Here is a 20,735-nt window from a genome sequence, read left to right on the forward strand (position 1 = left end):
AAAGTCACACCTTTGGCCCATTTCCGAGCAAGGCAGTGTGTACAACGGCCTGACTCCATCTGATGTAGGATTCCTCGAAGGGGCTGTCTTTGCTTCAGAGCCCCCCGAAGGGCGGGCTCAACTTGGTGGGGTCTGCGTCGCAGTCTGCCGGCTCTCCCTGCCAAAGCCTGCCTCCCCCGCTCGTCTTTGATGGGCCTTACTCCCCATCAGCCTCTTGGACTCAAGTACAAAAGGCAGGGACTTGTCTCAGCCTCTGCTTCCTTGATCTTTATTAAATCCTACTTGGTCAGATGGAAACCAGAACATTGAGACCAACTGCACTCCGAGTTCTTGGTTCACATGGCCTTTTCCCTCGTGCCCTGCTCCCTCCCCGCCCTGCTCTTTGCTTTCTGCCCGACTTGCCATCGTTGTAGTCATTGTTCTGTCTTAAGTCTGTTTTCTCCTGTTAAAATGCAGACATATCAGGGCGCTTGGGCGGCTCAGTTGGTTGGGCGTCCGACTCTCGATTTCCACTCAGGTCATGATCTCAGGGTCGTGAGATCGAGCCCCATATCGGGCTCTGCACCCAGAGTCTCCTTGAGATTCTCTCTCCCTCTGCTCCTCACTCTGCGCATGCACTCTCTCTCTCAAAATAAATAAATAAAATCTTAACAAAATGCAGATGCATCAAGAAATAGCTGCCATCTGTCCTTATCAGTTAGCAACATCTTAGTGCAGATGAGTTTATCACATGTTTCCTAGGAGTGGGTTATTTATTTATTTATTTTATTTTTAAAGATTTTATTTACTTGACAGAGAGAGCATGAGCGGGGCGGGGCGGGGTGGTGGGGAGAGGCAGAGGCAGAGGGAGAAGCAGACTCCCTGCTGAGCAGGCAGCCTGATGCGGGACTCCATCCCCAGGACTCTGAGCTCATGACCTGAGCTGAAGGCAGACACTTAACAGACTGAGCCATCCAGGCACCCCAGGGAGCGGGTTATTTAAAACAAAAACAAAGAAACCTTTTATTATAGAAAATTTCAGGCATATATAAAAGCAGAGAAAACCATATAATGAAGCCTCGTATCCATCACTCAGCTTTGACACTTACCAACTCACTTCTAATTTTGTGTCCCCAACACCACCTTATTTTAATTAAATCTCAGGCATCATTTCACAGATAGCTCATTTCAATATTTATTTCCAAAGTAAAGGACTCTTTTTTTTTTAAAGTTACAATACCATTATCACACTTTTAAAAAATTAATAACAATATCTTGATATCATCAAATATGCAGTCAGTGTCCCATTTTTCTAATTACCTTTCTTTTTACACTTGAGTCAGGATCCAAATAAGATTTCCTGGGGCTAGATTTTAGCGGAAAAGGGCGAAGAGATGGGAAGCAGCTCGAGGAACCAGTGAAAATGTGACCAACGCAGATAGAAGAGATGCAAAACACTTGAGATGGTGTTTTTCTAACAACTTTTTCATGGACACATGATACTGGAGTCATGGAGGAGATTCGTGCTCCGCATGAGCTCCTAAAGACGCCCCAGGACGCTGGAGAAGTTATGATTGGATCTGCTCCCAGTTATGCTGGTTCACCTAAGAAACGGACTTCCGTCCATACACGTGTACAAGTTCAACGCCAGCTTCCTTAGCATAAGGCTGTGAATTAGAACCCCAACTGCATTAGGCCTACAGGGCAGTGGGGGTAGTTGTTCTAGATATATAGAGGGAAGCCTTATTCTAAAGAAATGTATTGAAGGCTAAGTGAGGCATTATGTTGGCTCCAGCCGGCCAGGCTCAATGAGCAGTGGGAACTAGAGTGCCATCCAAAACCAGCGTTCAGAGGAAAGGGGAGGCAGACAAGCCCCCGGGGATTGATCAGAGGAGTGAGGGTGATGCTCTGGTGGTGAGAGTTGGCCTGGGTTTCATGTGCCTCCTGCATCACATCAGAAAGACAAAGGAACTCTTAGGAAGTACTTGGAGTTTTTGACCAGGCAGGAAGCTGAGAGAGTGCTGCTCTTCAACACTCCCCCCTCCAAAAATTTGGGTTCTACGCAAAAAATGGGTCCTTTATACCACAAATGCAGAAAGTACTTTCAGCTAGGAAGCTGTCGGCAGGGGGAACCCCCCAAAACAGAACAGAGCAAAACAAAGCCAACCAAACAAAAAAATCCCTCTCCTTGGAGAAGTTTACCTGGAAAGGTGAGATCCAAAGGTCCCCGGGAACGCACTGGTCGAATGGAACAACCCCACACCAGCCCCTTCAGCTGTCCCCAGTAAGAACACAGGTTTCCAGGATGTGACCCAAAATCACGCAGCTAATTAAGGTCAGAACTGTGGCTGAAGTCACTGATGGACCCATGACTGGGCAGGGGCGGGTCTGAAGGAGGTGGAGAAATCGTTTGCAAGATATAAAGATCCAGAGAACATTTGCACAACTTTGGGGTAAACTTTCGTTTCCCTGTAAAATGCATCAAGTTCTCTTTGTTCCTTCAATTTCCAATGCCTGCCCTCACTGTGTCCAATGTATGCCCCATTGGCCATTGCCTGGTGACTCAAACCTTCCGGGGTGGGGGTGGGTGTGGGTGAGGTGGGAGGGTCGGTGGGAGGGCGGGAGACAGGAGCCTTTTGCCCAGCGACCCCTGGGACTTTTCTTGAAAGCCAGTAAAAATACTCTCTAGTTTTAATTTACTAATTACAAGCAAATGGACCTTGTAACATTAGGAAATTCAGCCGTTTATTTTATTTTATTTTATTTTTTTGGTTTACATTTATGATCGCTGTCTATTTTCCATTTATTCCCATCTATTTGCAATAAGAGTATTTTGGGGCCAACTTGGTTTATGCTGTTCCCCGGGAAAAAAAAAGAAAAACAGAACAACTCACAACCAACCAAGCTGCATATACAGCCGTCCCCCAGGCCCGGCACTTCCTAGGCATGAAATTGACTGACGCACACAAAGGCAGCAGGTGCGGGGGCCACGTGCCCCTTGCTGCCTTTTTTTTAGTGTGTGTTTATAATCAGTAAATGGCTGTGGATGTTTAAACGGTCCCCTAATACTGATGGAGAGCGGATGCCATTACAACTTGAACTTGTATTGCCACGCAGATGGTGCAAATAAACATCCAATTCTGCACACAGTTTTGTTTGTCTCTCACTTTTAAAAGATCGGCTGAGTGTCAGGCATGCACAGTGCTGGGGAGGGGATTCAGGCCGGGGCCGGGGCCCGATCGGAGAGCAGGGCTGCTGTTGGGCTCCAGCCTGGCCTTTGTGTGGGAGCCTCCAAGGCAGCAGGTTTCCTGTACGTGGGCGGGGGTTCCCTGCAGCCGCGGACCCCACCGCGGCGTTACCAGGCAGGAGCCCCAAATAGCCCTTCGCACTCAAGATGTGGCTCATGCCCTCGCCCTTCTGTATTACAAAACTATTCGAGCCTAACCCTACCTCCTGAGACTCCTGCTGCACTTTCTTCTCCGCCTTTCACTTGCTCAGAAACCTTGAGAAATGGGGTCGATTCAGCACACACTGGTGCTGCCCCAGATTCGATTTCGCCCTCCCAGCGTCCCCTGCCCGTACCCCGGATTGCCTCCTTTGGGCGGGGGGTCATTGATCTATCTCGGACATTTTCCTCCTTTTCCTTGGCACATGGGAGGGCTTTGGTAAATATCTGTTGAACAGATGATCAACTGACTTGCTCACACTAGAGCAATAACCAGTAGGGTTGACTGTTAGCCTGTTCAACGTTTTAACACGTTTGGAATAAAGATAGGAGTGAATTTCTGTGAAATCTGGCAAACCAGTGAGCAGAAAGAACAGGGCATCTTTGGGGGCAGGGATGTCTTCCTAGCACCTTAAGACCCCCCGGGGAGGAAGCCCACTCCTTGGGGAGTAGGCCCGACCTGGGAAGGCCCCCCGAAGCCACTTCAGGACAGGGGTACTGGCCTCAGATATGAATGCCGGAGGGTGGATTCCACTGGGCAAGGCCCAACAAGCCACTGTGTGAGCCAGGGGCATGCGCTTTAGGACAAAGCCCGTTTCTAGCAGGTTTGGTCTGTTTTATTAATGAATCATGCAAAAGCAAAGTAGATTTCCCTCCACCCCCATCCCTCCGCCCCACGGGCTTATTTCCCTCATACCAACCGCCTTTCTCTGAATCCAATAATGCAGTAATCCCTCCCATTTCTCGAGAGTGCTTCCAGATTACAAAATACTTCCACATACATTATCGAATTTTCGTCTTCTGACAGTCTTCAGAGCCAGGCAGGCGTGGCGATGATCCTTATTTATTTTTTATTTTAGTTTTTTGAGAGAGAGAGAGTGTGCTTGTGAGCGAGGAGAGGGGCAGAGGGAGAGGGAGAGAGAATCTTAAGCAGGCTCCAGCCCAGCTCAGAGCCAGACCGGGATTCGATCTCACAACCCTGAGAACATGACCTGAGACAAAATCAAGAGTTGGATGCTTAGCCGACTGAGCCACCCCGGCGCCCTGTGATGATCCTTATTTTGCTGCGAAGCCCCCGAGAAGTTTGACGACTTAGATGTCTTGTGTGGCCTCATTCTGAGGGGCAGGGTCTTAGAAACCCTAGCGCTCAGGACTGTGACCCCAGCCTCAGAGCTTTCTTGGACACTTTGGAACAGGGGTTTCAAACAGGGTCGTGCAATAGGGACAGGCAAACTTTTCCTGTCAAGCAGCGGGTAGTAAATATTTTAGGCTTTGCAGGCCATACGGCCTCTGCGGTAATTACTCGAAAGCAGCCACAGACAATATGTAAATGATGTGCGTGGCTGTGTTCCAATAACACTTTATTTATGGACACCGAAATTTGAATTTCAAATAATTTTCATGAGTTGTGAAATATTCGTCTTCTTTGGATTTTTTTTTCAATCATTTAGAAGTGTAAAAACTATTCTTAGCTCGTGAGCTGCACAAAAATAAGGAGGCTGCTCGGCTCTCGCTCTGGGCCACGGTGTGCCAATGCCCATTTAGAGCTGGTTCTGCCGTTTATGAAGTGTGTCATCTGGGCCAGATGATCTAGATAAGCCTCCGTGTCCTCAACTACAAGGCAGGAAAGGTGAGGATTTCTCCCTGCAGCGGCTGGACGACGAAACATCATGACCGTGAAGCTTTCAGAATGTTCGTTACAAGTCTGCCCTTGGTGGGTGCGAGGTACCAGAACTCGATGATGCTACATTCTGGGGAATTGTTTGTCCTCCCCAAATCTACTTGTCTCTTTCACACCACCTCAGCCTTTTCTGCACCTGGTGCTAATGAAAGATTGTGTATTTTTTTTTTTAAAGATTTTATTTATTTATTTGAGACAGAGAGAATGAGAGAGAGAGAGCACATGAGAGGGGGGAGGGTCAGAGGGAGAAGCAGACACCCTGCCGAGCAGGGAGCCCGATGCGGGACTCGATCCCGGGACTCCAGGATCATGACCTGAGCCGAAGGCAGTCGCTTAACCAACTGAGCCACCCAGGCGCCCAAAGATTGTGTATTGAAGAGAAATCCAGACATACCCACAGGGCAGAAATTCTTTCTTTCTTTCTTTCTTTTTCTTTCTTTCTTTCTTTCTTTCTTTCTTTCTTTCTTTCTTTCTTTCTTTCTTTCTTTCTTTCTTCTTTCTTTCTTCTTTCTTTCTTTCTTTCTTTCTTCTTTCTTTCTTTCTTTCTTTCTTCTTTCTTTCTTTCTTTTTTCTTCTTTCTTTCTTTCTTCCTTCCTTCCTTCCTTCCTTCCTTCCTTCCTTCCTTCCTTTCTTTCTTTTTCTTTCTTTCGTTCTTTCTTTCTTCCTTCCTTCCTTCCTTCCTTCCTTCCTTTCTTCCTTCCTTTCTTTTCTTTTCTTTCTTTCTTCTTTTTTTTAACCAAAGATACACCCTTAAAAATAAACTCTCATCAGTGACAAGAAAGGCCCAAAGTAAATGAGTACAGGCTGCCTGTGGGGTCTCCTGACCCGAAACCGGGGATAAGGGATTTCTGTGTCCTGGCCTTACTGTCCTCATCTGTAAGATGGGGATAATAACGATAGTCTTTAGCTCCTAGGCTCCAGGAGAAGATCAAATGGGATAATAGGTGTCCAGTGCAAACGCTGGTGCTTTGCATGGGGTCAGCCCTCTTCCGGAGCAGGTGAACTCCCTGTTCTGTGCCTCATCAGTACCCACCTCCAAGCTTAGGTTCCAAAGAGACCAGGGTTGGTGTTGATGGTGTGTGGGGGGTGGATTGTCTATTAGCCAAATATGCACCTCTGATTCCTGAGGACGGAGAGGGTGTGAACTTTGGGAATAGCGTTCTGATCTTATCACCCAGAGAATTCAGACCCAGGCCAGGAGTCATCGTCTACGGGGCTCTGGCGTCCCCAGACGAGACCGGGATGGAGGGCGGCAGAAGACGCTTGTGAGCACAGAAAGCTGCTGAGGAGCTGAATCCAGGAAAATGTCCCGCGTCTGTCTGCTCAGCATGTGGCCGACTGGCCTAGATCTGCCTAGATCTGCTCAAAGCCCGCTCCCCGCTCTCCCCTTTCAGAAGCAGAGGCTTGTGTCTTGGCACCCATTTCTGGAATCCTCTAGAGACCAACCTGCTCAGATGATTCTACACCTCTGAGCCGGGGAGGATGCAGTTCCAGAGGTGAAAGCGGGGATCTCGGGACCCAAGAGACTCAATGGAGTGTCTGCCCTCTTGGGCCTGAAGCTCCCCGTTCGTCCGCTGGAACGTCTGCATGTGCCCAGGGGACCCCCGACACACCATGCTGCACGGTGACAATTTGCCTCCTGGGGTGGTGGATGGTGAGAACCATCGGTTGCCGAGCAGATGAAGTCCCAGGGTGAAGAGAAAGTGAGGAAGGTCAGCTCGTGGCCATGCCCACTCCAGCAGACAGCCTCTTGCCAGTCAGTCAGCTCCTCTGTGCCCAGAGAGGCAGTGATCGGGGGGGACCTTACTTATGGGGAGGAGGGGGTGTGCTACAGCATCCTCTCTCCTGAGCCTGCTTCCGACCTTCTGACTCGGACTCAGACCATAGTCATACCCTGTGCAATTGACAGGTCAACGGGCCTTCAGGTCGGTGGGCCTCCCAAGGGCATGGCTGGAAAGGGCTACACCACTTACCCATCTGTCTAAGATTTACTGAGCATTGGCCAGAGACTGCTAGTTTCTTTTCAATATTCCCACCTATCCCTTAAAATCCCAATTTTAACTGGGAATCATGGCACCCTTCCAATGCCTGCTCTGGAGTTCGGTGTAGCCACATAGGAAGGTCAGGTCAATGAGAGGTAAGCAGAGCTATTGTGTGGGACCGCTGGAAAGTTTCCTTGGAAGGGAAGCAATACACATTTTTGTGCTTCTTTATTCCTAACACAGAATTCGGATGTGATGGCTGGAGCTCAAGCAACCATCTTGAGCCATGAAGTGGACACACGAAGCCTGGTGGAGTAGCTAGGTAGGAGTTTGGCCCTCTGATGATGACAGCTTCACAAGACTTTCCCTGGGTTATACACTTCCAGGCATTTTTCATAAGAGGCAGGTACACTGCTACCTTTTAAAACTACTGTTGTCATGAATTCGTTTGTTACATATAGCCAAACCTGATCTAAACTGATACAGGAGCGAAGGGCACAGCACAGACAAGAGGGGCATGTGTGGTCAGTCTTTCCAGAACCTAACCGAACATGGATTGGAAGCTGAGGAGGCCTTTGTGCTATCCTGGGCATCCATCCCAGTGTTCAGTGTTGGCTGAGTCCCCTCCCTGATGCTGATGGACCTGAGAACTGTCAACCATTGCACCAGCTGACTTGGTAGGAACAGAGGGGCTGTGCCCTGCCCAGATGTGCCCAGGCTTGCGGGGTGTCTGCACTGGGGCAGGGCCAGCTGTAGAGGTCTACCAGCCTCAGAGAGCCAAGATCACCCGAAGATGTGCTGGTGGGAGCATCAGTGACTGCTTCCAAACACTGACCTAGGAACCAGACCTAAACCCAGGACAACCTTCTAAGGAGAGTCCCTGGAGGGTCCCCAAAGCTGGGGGATTGCCTGAGTTTTGGGGAGTATGGACCGGTGCAGGAGAAGCTAGGGGCCTTTCTCCAAACGTTTTCCAAGCCCGCCACCCCCATCACCCCACCTCCCACACACCACCTAGGCAACAGTGGGTCACTGGTTCCAAGAATATCCCTGGGTGGTTCACGGAGCAGCAAATGTAGGAATAGCTGCTATAAACTAAGGGCCTAGGCTTTTCCTATATTATCATATGCCATCTGGTCTCATCATCACAGCAATCCTACAAGAGAAATCATTATTCCCCTTCTACAGAGGGGGATACTGAAATTTAGAAAGATTAAGTCCCATGCCGAAGGTCACAAAGCAAGTGGCACAGTCAAGCCTGAGGGCCAAACCTGCCTGGCCTTGAATCTTATGTTCTTCCCTCTGCCCTGTCCTAACCCTCACCCCTTGATGAGGGAGAGGAAGTTGAGCTTGGACCAGCTTTGTGATCCTTGAGTGACAGCAGATCTATGTGGACAGCTGCCTCAGTCATGCAAGAATAAGCTCAGCCAGGTTCAAGGGCAAATCCTCTAGGAGGGGAGCATTCTCAATGCTTAGCAGGGCCCGGGAGTTGCCCTGCGGGCTCCCCAGTGCTCCACTCAGATACTGCCCAGACCATCTGCAGCTTGGGACAGCGGGGCTCTGCAGAGCTGGGAAGAGGTCTGTAGAACGTTTTCCCAGGGAAATGAGGTTTATTAGGGAGGGAAAGATGGAGTTTGGAACTAAAGGAAAGATTTGAGTTTCACTGAGAAGACTTCTGTTCCTGCCTCTCATCTTTTGATTGAGAACAAAGCACTGTCTTTTTTATACAGTGAACAAATGGTTTGTCTTCAATAGGTGCTTCCGGGAACCCCACCCCAAGCACACCTTGACTGTGACCTTAGAACACAGAGACAAGGGAAAGGCTCTCTGCCCGAGTGCTCCCTCTTCTTTGAAATGAGAAGCGAGCAGAGATCTGTGTCTCGGCTTGGCTTTTGCTCCACAAGAGTGCCACACTCCATTAACATCAGCCCAGACCCGAAACCTCTGAAAACCCTAAATTTAAAAAAATTTAAATGACTGACTTGCGGCGCCAGGGTGGCTCAGTCGGTCATGTGTCTGCCTTTGGCTCAGGTCACTATCTCAGGGTCCTGGGATCGAGCCCCGCATCGGGCTCTCTGCTCAGCGGAGAGCCTGCTTTTCCTTCTCCCTCTGCCCTTCCCCCTGTTTGTGCTTTCTTTCTCTCTCAAATAAATAAATAAACAAACAAATAAATAAAATCTTTAAAAAAAATCTGACTTGACTTGAATGTAGGGCTCTTTTTAGTCTTCATTTATTCCACTTTGTGTGAATACTCATCCATTTTTGCTCCAGAGATATCCGTATGTTTGCATACAGGATGCTACCCCACATAAACTATGCCCCCTACTATCTTTTTTTACATTTTTTTCTTCAGCTAAGACAACAGAATCCATGATTTATTATACACCCATTACATGTAGCCACAGATGAAAAGAGAATTAATCCCAAAAGTCACAGGTCCAGGGGAAAGGACCGAAACGGACTGCTTTGGTCTGAGCAAGGTGAGTTTCTCAAAGGTGGTCACTGCGATCAGATGGTGATGGATGCTCTAAAACCACTGAATCAAGTTCTAGAAAGTAGGTGAGCAGTCCCTGGCCTCAGACTTTCCGTATTTCTGCTCCTGTGGCTTCCATGGCCACACAAGCCAGCCTTTTACTTGGACCTCTGCATCCCCTTCTTTTCTGCTTCAGCCTGGGCATTTGATTCTTCCTCAGTTTTGTTCTTATGGTTTCCAAGAAGATGGCACTAAAGGCGGAGAGAGCCGTTGTATCTTTCTTAAAACCCCACAGTTCTGAATATGGAAAACATCTGGTTCTAATAGTATCAGATAAAGAACTGTGGATCCCCATCAGGAAAATGGCTGAACATTATTCTTCTGACCCTTCTCTCCTTCCCTCTTTGTCCTCCTCCTTCTTTTCTCCCCCTTCTTACCCCTTACCTTTTAAAAATATCTTGTTTCGGGCGCCTGGGTGGCTCAGTTGGTTAAGCGACTGCCTTCGGCTCAGGTCATGATCCTGGAGTCCCGGGATCGAGTCCGCATCGGGCTCTCTGCTCGGCAGGGAGTCTGCTTCTCCCTCTGACCCTCCCCCCTCTCATGTGCTGTCTCTCTCTCATTCTCTCTGTCTCAAATAAATAAATAAAATCTTTAAAAAAAATATCTTGTTTCTTCTTTCCTCCACTTTCTACTTTTCCATATTCTTATTTTATGGCTCTTTTTCCCTCACTATGCACACCAGCACCACTCACCCACCTTCGAGGTCCACACTGTGGGCCAGGCATGTGGTTGGCCATGCAGGTCACGGTGACTGTGTGGGTATGGGCCTGACTTCAGCCAAAAAGCAAATATGGGGGTGATATGGGAGCGTGTGGGAGGAGTACCTCCCCCAGTCTGGGGGGGGATGGAGCCCACGTGGGAAGCTCATAGGTGATTCACTCCCCACCCCTATCTTCGCATCCTTCCACCCAAGGTCACCACAAATAAACATGCTAGCACGTTACCCTTTGCAACCCCACCTCCACACCATCCCCTGGCCTTCTCTTCTGCCAGGGAGCTACCCCCAGCCCACCTCTTCTGTAGACCATTCTCAGGACCTTGGGAAGGCTTCCTGAGAGAGGGGGCATCTAAGTGGGGAGTCAGAGCATTTCATTCACTGGGATATCCTTCGTCCCTCTTTACTGTTTGATATTCAGTGTAGTAGTTGGCTAGGGGTCCTGTACCAAAATGCCACAAAGTGGGGGGCTTAAACCACAGAACTGTATTGTCTCCCAGTTCTGGAGGCTGGAAGTCCAAGATCAAGGTGTCGGCTGTGTGGGTTCCTTCTGAGGCTGTGAGGGAGAATCTGTTCCGTGCCTCTCTCCCAGTTTCTGGTGGCTTGCTGGCAACTCTTCATATTCCTTGGTTCCTGAATCATCACCCTGATCCCTGTCTTCCTCTTTATGCCTCCTCCTGGTGTTTTCCCTGTGTGTGTCTGTGTCCAAATTTCCTCTTTTTATAAGCTCATCAGTCATATCGGATTAGGGCCCACATTACTCCAGCACTGACCTCATCTTAACTAATTACATCCAAACAAGGTCAGTCGCCTTGTGAAATACTGAGGGTTAGGACTTCAACATAAGAATTTTAGAGGGACACAATTCAACCCATAACATCAAGTCTTTGCTTGTGGCTGATGCTTCCAGAGAAGAGATTTCTGTCCCTGCCACCATCTTCATCTGGGGCTGTGGTTTCTGAAAGGGCTGATGGGGAATGAGGCAGAAGGCAGAAGAGGAGCCTGATGGGTCAGGCTTCCATAAAGGCGGGGCCGTTCAGTGATACTAGAGTCACCTAAACAGGCTTTATAAACTATTCATCAGATATAAAAAAATTTAACAGAAAACTGAAAATCATCTCCCATAATCTCATCATATCATAAAGGGTTTTTAAAGCTAAGTTCAGAAAAGGTGACAAAGAATGGACAGATCAGTGTAGCACAGGGGGTAAGGACAAGGGTTTGGATAGCAGCTCTGCCACTGAGCTGTGTGACCTTGGAGAAATTACTCACCTTCTCTGTGCTTCAGTTTCTTCATCTGCATGACAAGGTTAATAACTGTACCTTCTTCATTGAGTTGTTGAAAGACTCACTTGTGAGCCTGTAAGTAAAGCCCCTGGGACAATGTCCAACACGTTGCATGTTTCTCAGCAGATGTAGCTGTTATTATACAGAATGTGAGCATGTGGGGAAGCCCATGACCATACTTAGTTTGTTTCTAGCTTCTTCAGAGAGGCTTACCTTTAAACAATTGTCCAGGGAATGACAAAACTGATTCTAAAGACCAGGAAGAGTGTGAAAGCATATGGAGTTACTTTAGTGCCACTCCCAAGACTCAGCTAAATTGTCCCCTAGGACCCTGAAAAACTTGCTGATGTAGCCATAGAGCTGCTGTCGGGATCCTGTGAGGAATCAAAAGATATGGGAGTGGTGAGAGAGAGCCAGGAATGGAAAGGGTTTTTCTGGCTCTTTTTTTTTAAGGAGAAAAGAGTAAATTGTAGAAACTCCAGACTGGTATGATTACAATCCCTTGTAAAAATATTAGACACTTTGGGCATCCCTGGATTAGAAGAAAGAAGTGATCATCTGGTACTCTCATGGGTTCACTATAAACAAGTCATGCCAAACCCGCTCCAAGGCTTTTGGGGCTGGGGTTAATATGGATCTGGGAAATGCTGAAGACTTGGTAGACCTTGATCTTGTGAGATATTTATCAGAGACCCTAACGACAGCTTTTTGGACAAGAAGGAGAAATGTGGTCTTGCTATATAGCACAGATAGGTCGATTCATCTTTGGTTGTAGCCAAAGAATGTTGAATAATGACCAGTTTGAGAGGAAGGTCTTAAGAGCTGAGTCCTGGGTCCAAACACCTCTCTATTCCATTTAGAAATAGATACCATGCTCTCCAGCACTACTCCTATTATTCTGGGGTTTTTTTTTCCCCCTTTGAACATTGTTTTAGAGTTTGTTTGTAAAATCATGTTAAAATAGTAATAACAAACATAGGATAATTTTGCATTTGCATTTTTCTTAAAATTTCCCCCAATGGTGAAATGTTTCATTAAAATTCAGTTTGGTAATAATTTCACATTTCATGTGATACTGAAGTCCCTGAGGCAACTTGCTGATGAAGACAAAAGCCAGTTGGTCAATAAGCATTCTTTTCTGCTCTTGTTCTTTGAAAAAAAAAAAAAATTTGCTTAATACCAACCCTGTGCCAGGCACTGTGCTAGGCACAAGAGACTCACAGGATCGTAAAACCAGAAGGAACCTGGAGTTTCTAGAGTAAATGCAAAAGGTCTTTTGCTGATAACACAGGAGTTACAGAAGCATTTTAATGAAAGCTCATGCTATACAGCCATCCTCAGAAGGTTTGCAAGCTTCCTTACCCTTTGTGCTGGGGTTTTACTTTTGAAATAAAAGCTGGTCCCATGGGAGAGGCCATAAAAGCAAAATTGCAGCCCAGGCTTTTTTTTTTTTTTAAGCAAGAAGAATGTTCAGAAAAGAAGTCCTGAATGATTACATTTGGCCAAATCCAGAAAACACGCAAACAACCCCAACCTCTCTCCCATCTCACACCCCTGCCCCCAGCCCTCCCACCCAACAGTTAAACAGCCCAATCACCCCCAGACATGGAGTCAGGCGCATGCCCTGCCTTAGCCAGCCCCCTTCCTGGCCCTCCGGGTGGTATGGATCTGGGATGCTGGGGGGTGTGGTGGGACCAGCTGCGTACCCTGCTCCCAGAACATCACAGGGATACCTGTGCTTATAAGTGGAGTGGAACCGAACGTGGATCATAGCTGTGACAAGCCAGGAGCCGGCGTCCCTGAGTTTCCCACTGCAGCTGCTTTTCCTTACTTCATGGACTATACAGCCTATTTTTTTTTTTTTAAAGATTTTATTTATTTATTTGACAGAGAGAGAGACACAGCGAGAGAGGGAACACAAGCAGGGGGAGTGGGAGAGGGAGAAGCAGGCTTCCTGCAGAGCAGGGAGCCCGATGTGGGGCTCGATCCCAGGACCTGGAATCATGACCTGAGCCGAAGGCAGACGCTTAACGACTGAGCCACCCAGGTGCCCCTACAGCCTATTTTCTAAAAACGACAAGCCAATTTTAAAAAGAGAAGGAGCAGTCTCCTGTTTTAGCGCTACCCACCCCCACCCCCCGCCCACCCCTCACTTGCACCCTTTAGATGACACAGCAGTTCTCTGAATCGGGGTGACTGGAATCATGTAATCCAAAGGGCAGTGCTTAGTCAAAGTTAGGGTCGCCCTGGGCTGCTGGGAGTCTGGGAGGTCGGGGTCACACGCTTCTGTGCAAATGGCCAGCAATAGCAACTGCCTCCTACACGATCTCATGCAGTGGCTGCCTGTTAGGGGTGCCAGGGGCCCCCCTCCAGGCCAAGTGACCCACATGTCTGGGGGGCGTGTCCTGGATTTCCATACTTTCTCAGGTTCTTCCCAGGTGTTTCTGAACCACTGAGGAGGCAAGAACTTGGGGTTCCAGGCCGAGGAGACCTGCGTTTGAAACTTGATTTTCCTGCTACCTTTTGATGGGGGTCCTTGAGAAGTTCTTTGGATTCTGGAGGCTGTTTTCTCTGCGATAAAATGGGGGGTGAGAGCAACTACATTTCAAGGGTGGGACTAAACGACAGACTATGTTAGTGTTCGACTTGCACGAAGTGTTCAATAAACCGTTGTTGCTCATATGTCCATCAGGGTTTTTAATCATTGCCAGATGCTTGTGGACCTCGAGCTCATGCTCTGGCCTGCAGAAGCCTCCTCTGTGTTTGGAGGTACCGGGACCCGTCTTCTCCCCCTTCTCTGCGCTGCCCACCAGTGTGCGAGCTTCCGGCTCAGCCTCCACCGGAACCTCGGCTCACTCCCACTGCCTCTCACGCTGAGAGGAAAAGGAACACCCGCCCACAAGGCATAATTGGCCCAGTGGTGTCACATGTCCATTCCTGACCAATCACTTTAGCAGTGCAAGTGTGGGGCTCTGATTGGTTCAGGACTGGGTCAGATGGTCCGTCTCAGAGCCAATGGCGGAGTATGAGCTAAAGAGTAGGGCTGGAGATTGGAGAAGAATGTTCCCTCGAGAGGAATCGCGGGTGGGGTTTTGCAGATGCTGGGGCAAGCAGTGGATGCCTGCCTCCCACAGCCTGCCTTACTCATAGTTAACTATAACTCTGCAAAGAAAGAGGTCAGATCACAGGGAACAGGAAGGCAGAAAGGGACAAGAACACTTTTAAACAAGGGGCAAGGCCTTTGTCTGCTCTCTTGATTGCAATATTGCTTGTTAGTTCTTTACACACCTATAATCCATTCCTAGCTGCTCCATGAACAGATTCGAATCTCTTTATTTGCTCATGCCCTTCCATCTACCTAGTGCCATGTTCCTCCCTCTATGTGCACCCATCTGAAGTCTACCCATCCTTCAAGAGCCCACTCAAATTCTCCTACTCCAGAAAGCCTTCTGTAAACCCCTTGCTCCTTTACCTCTTACCCATGGCCAAACGAAATGCACTTCCAATTTCTAGCACTATCTGTGTCTCTTTTAAAGCATGTATCACTTCCCGTCTTGCACTACCATTCTAGTACATACTCTTGCTTCTACTACTACTCTATGATCTTCTTGAGGGCTGAGTTTACTCAGCTGAGTGCCTTCATTAGTATGATGCTTAATTTTATGTGATGACAACGTGGTTGGGACATGGTGCCTGGATATTTGATCAAACATTATTTTGGATGTTTCCGTGAGGTGTTTTTGGATGAGATTAACATTTAAATCATTTGACAGTGAGTAAAGTGGATTGCCCTCCATAATGTGGGTGAGCTGCACCCAATCAGTTGAAGGCCCCATCCACTCAGTTGAATAGAACAGAAGACTCACTTCCATTGAGAAACAAGGAGTTCTGCCAGCAGATGGTTTTCGAACTTGAACCACAATATTAGCTCTTCCTGGTTGTCCACTCTGCAGATTTTGGACTTGTCAGCCTCCATAATCATAAGTAGATTCCTTAAGATAAACTTCTCCCTTTATATATAAAGATCATATCACCTCTGTTTCTCTGGCATACCCTGGATAATACAATTACCTAGCAGAGTCCTTGGGAGAAAGTAGGAACTCAGTGTTTGTCAATAAGGGAATGAATGAGTGAATAAATGGATCCTGCATGGCCACTGGGTGCTATGCATCTAAGGGAAAACCTGGCTTTGCAACGGAAGCTAATGGGATTATACATCTGGGCACCCGCTTTATGAAAGGTCAAGCTCTACATACATACTTGTTGTTGTAATTGTTACCTTTCCCACCACGGCTACCACCACCAGTGGCTACGGGTCCTAGGGCTTTGCCACCGCTGGCCTTAGCGTGGTCTGCAGCTCTTGTCCTCATGGACCTCCAGACACCTCATTCCAAAGAACCACCCCTTTCCTCTTTCCCCAATGGCCTAGTGCTGAGCAGATCAATGGTGTTTAATTTCCAGCCTCCCTCTCACATCTGAGCCATGTTGTTTGAAGTTCTGCCTCAATTTGGTGGAAGGAAGCTATGGGAAGGGGCCATTCACTGTACCCTTTTCTTTCTCATGAGCAAATCACGCAGCCATGGAAGAACGACGCTATGTTAACAGATAGAGGGGGTCTTTTTTTTTGCCAGCATATCTGGTGGTAGGAGAAAGCCGGTTTTCCAAACCCATGATGTTGCCAACGTGTGTTACTGTCTCCACTGAAAAGCCTTTGCTGACACTATGGAGACAATAAAAAGATCAGTGGTTGCCAGGGGTGGAGGTGGGGAGGGGGGAGATGAACAGGCAGAGCACAGAGGATTCCTAGGGCAGTGAAAATACCCTGTATGATACCATAATGATGGATACATGTCATAATTCATTTGTCCAAACCCACTGAATGTATAACACCAAGAGTGAACCCTTAGGTAAACTATGGACTCTGGGGGATTATGATGTGTCAAGGTAGGTTCATCCTTAATAAAATATATATATATATATATACCCTTCTGATAAGTGTTGCTAATGGGAGAGGCAATGCATGTGGAGAGATAAGGGGGATATATGGGAAGTCTCTACACCTTCCTCTCAATTTTATTGTAAACTTAAAACTGCTCTAAAAAAATGAAATCTTAAAAACAAAACACCCCAAACACAAAGCCTTTGCTGACTGAGAACAGTTTCTGAAACTGATGAAAAGCCCCGGATGAAAAATGGCCCCAATTTATGGCAAGCCCAAACAGCTTGGCCCGGATAAGGGTGCTGGCAGCGCATCTGAAGAACAGCTGGGAGATCAATTTGGGTATGGGTTTATTAGCCATGCATCGGGCTTGGAAGGGTATCTTTGGGGAAAAGTGGTCTCGGGCAGGGGACCGAAGCCACTGTGATAATCCTGACAGCACATGCGTGGCTGGGGAAGATTTAACTGCCTCAGCTGTGGCTCGTCACTCAGCCAGGTCAACGGAGCCTCGGCAGATAAGAAACAACAACCCGGGGCCAGCCAGCCAACTCCAGCCCAACGGGGCCTGGATTTATTTCACTTGTTGTCTGGGTCGGAGCCTCTCCTAGCCTCCCCGGGGGGAAGAGGCCCAGGAAAATCATGGGGTCCAACAGTTGTCGGAGGAGAGAAGACCCGTGAGGCTCTCTGGGGTGAGAGTGTGTCACCCTAGGAGACAGGAGAAGGGCGGCAGCTACACAAATGCCCACCTACCACTTGCCACCCTAGTCCGTACCCTCCAGGAGCTCAGATCCTCCCGGGGCAGAATGTGAGGGCTTTGCCTTCCCAGGCGGTGGGTTCTTTGGTTGAGCTTTGATGCTATTTTGCTTTTTCCCTCGTTCGTTCATTCATTCATTCACTCATTCACTTGTTCATTCTGTTTACAAAGATAGTATTTGCATTCTGTGTAGCAGCTCGTGTAAAAAAATTAATAGAGAAAGGTAGAAAGAAGCATACACAACACCCCATGAGCCAGAAACAAATCCTTTGAACATTCTGACATCTGACAGTGAAGTTTTCGACACCTTTCTCTATGTATATACTCATGTAGACATTTATGTGTCACTTGACATAATGAGACATTTTCTGTTTCCCAATTTGCATTTTTTTTATTCAACAGTGTCACAGAGAGCTTCCTCCAACGTGACTACAGATAACACAGCAACATTTTAAATGGCTGCTTAGTATTCTGTTCTATCAAAATGTGATGTGGGCCATCCATGGATGGACTTCCAGGTTGCTGCTGGGCTTCTGCTCTGATAACCGCCCCCGCCCCATGCACACATACACCGTCCACACTCACATCCTCCCGCTGCTTGATCACGCTCTGCCCAGTACCTAGCTCCATGCTCAGTGTATAGTAGGTCCTCAGGAGATGTTTGCAGAACAACTCAAGTGAACAGCTTTATGTCCTTGTTCGGTTATCTCCTTAGAAAAAGTTCCTAGAACCAGAATTTTAGGATCAAAGGGAATAGACATTTTTATTTCAGTCACATATTGCCAGATTGCTCTCCAGAATGGTCCTACCAATTTATAGTCCTACACATACTGTCAGAGCTTCTCCTCACCTTGGCCAAAGCTGGGTGTTTTCCTTTTTTCAACCTTTGCCGATCCAGTGGGTTTGAGGCTTTATACCTTACCCTCAACGTTATTTATCAATTTTGGTTAGAATTATTTGTCTACTTTCTTTCTTCTCATTAGCAACTAGCTCAGGGCCTGAAGCAAGGTTAATACTTAATATATATGAAATGCAGTAGCTCGAAAATATTTATAAAGTCCGTCACCATGCTAGGCATCGTTTCTGCTGCTGCCCATATGGAGACCCAGTGTGGGACCTGGAGTGGGGGGCACCTGCCTTTGGACGGAAACAAGCAACACCATGGGAGAGAGGACACAGGAAAGCGAGGGTCATCCCAAGCAGTGAATTGCAGAAGCTGTGTCCTGGGACTGGACACAATGTCTAAGGGGTTGACACCATTGTCCTAGCCCTCAAGGAGAGATTCCGTGCAGAAGGAAGGGACTGTGAGTAGCAAGCACGTTTCTTAAACTGCACCTACAAGAGAACCCTACAGTACTTGCTTAATGTGCCTTGTCGCAGGTTCACTCAAGGCAACTTAGTCAGAATCCCTGGAGACTGGACGGGTCCTGACAGACCCAACAGGAAATTCCTTTACCCACCAGAATGGAGGGGCCCCCGCTCAGGGTGACACCCACCTAATAGGTGTTAGAGTGAAACGCTCAGTCAGAGAAGGAGGATTTAGGGTTTAGACAAAAGCAAATAACCAGTTTGTCTGGAGCCCTCACTTCACTCACACACCCTCACATTAGCCCATTGTTCTGGTGTCAAGACTGCAAAGCAAATCTGTCTTGCTGATTCTTATGTCACCTTGCTGCGGGCAAACATTCTTTCATCTGAAGGATTTAGAGAACCAGCCAAGTGTGGATGCTGATGTTGGCCAGGTGGATGCTGATGGACCTTTCCCATAAGCACACTCACCATGACACCCTTGGGAGCCTTTGTGTAGCCAAATTGTCAACAAAATGGGAAATTCTCTTGGGCTTTCTCAGGATACTCGGCAGGGAAGGGGGGGCTCCATACACCCCTTGAGTGGCCCCAGAGAAGGGCACACTCCTACCTCTGGCTCCTCAAAGCCAAGTTTCCCTTCCTGGGTGGGGACAGTTCTCCTCGGGGGAGTTGGCAAGGGCACAGCGCCAGGGCCAACAGCAGCTGCTGGAACCTTCCCAGGGAGCTGCCCGTAGAACTGAGGAATGAGCCTCCCAAATGAGCATACTGTGGAAAATTCAGTTTCTGCTTGTTGCTTCCTGCAGCTTTCAACTGGCCAGGCGCAGAGGTGAAGCCCGGAAGAGCTATGGAGATGTCAGAAAGCAAGTGATGCAGCTAAATCATCACACAGGCGTCCATACCTCCTCATCTTGCTTTACCGATAGTCTTGGCTCGGGGACCCCGCTCCTGCTGGAGGACGGGGTGGGGGGTGCAGGGGCGGCTGTGATTTCAGAGAGGCTGCCAGATGGCCATGAGAGGCCCAGTGCACACGTCACGCCGACTGACAGCATCGGCAATTATGCAGATGGAGATGGAGCCTTTAGCTACGGTGGATGGCGTTTCTGCAATTCACGGAATACCTGTGTGGAAGGTAATGCACCTTGGTAACTGACCGTGAACTCTTACCAGAGGTCTGATGCGCCGAGCCGGGGCGCCTTTTCCAGCAGTGATGATAACTGGTACAGTCAGCATATCCGGATAATGTCTGTTGGAACCGTATCTGCCTGGAACCAAATAAAGCAGTTGCCCTTTCAAGTTTGCTGCCAGATGAGTGAGGGATAGAAAACGGGCAAACAGCTCCTGTCGTGGACCTCCTACTCTGCCTTGTTTTTCCCTGCCTCCTCCCACCTAGAAAACATTCTTCCTCTCCTTTAAATAACCATCGAATCTACCCCTGCCTTCAAGAAGCCTTCCTGGATTTGCCGTGCCCCAAAGGCCAACACCCTTTTCTGAGAAGGCACTATTAGGGGAGCTTGGGTGGCGTAGCCCATTAAGCATCTGACTCTTCGTTTTGGCTCAGGTCATGATCTCAGGGTCCTAAGATCAAGCCCCAAGTCAGGCTCCGTCTGCACTCAGCGCGGGAGTCTGCTTGAGATTCTTTCCCCCCTCCCTTGCCCTCCACCTCTGCTTCTTCCCCCGCTCATTTTCTCTCTCTCTAAAATAAATAAAATCTGGGGAAAAAAAAAAGAGAACACACTTTTAAAACAAGGCACCCTCCAGTGCTAGCTTCCCAGGCCTCTCCCCTATTGACTGCGTGGCCTTGGGCAACCTTCAGGGCTGCTGGGAGGATGGAATGAGTTAATAAAATGCTAAGAATGTAGAGGAAGACTCATTATAACTAGTATATATAACATACATCATGTATTATATATATATATACAACATACATCTAATATAGGTAAATAGAATATTACATATATACATTATACACAATATAATATACATATATACAAAGTAATAATAATTAGTAGTGGTTCAACAAATATTCACCTACTCTGTGCCAAGCACAGCGATGGCCCCTGGAAATGGGGGTAAGAGGTAGGGGGGACAAATATAAAGCAAAATAAAATGTCTCTT

This window comes from Mirounga leonina, unplaced genomic scaffold (assembly GCF_011800145.1).
Source record: "Mirounga leonina isolate KUSES-001 unplaced genomic scaffold, KU_Mleo_1.0 Mir_129, whole genome shotgun sequence".
In the NCBI taxonomy this organism is placed as follows: domain Eukaryota; kingdom Metazoa; phylum Chordata; class Mammalia; order Carnivora; family Phocidae; genus Mirounga; species Mirounga leonina.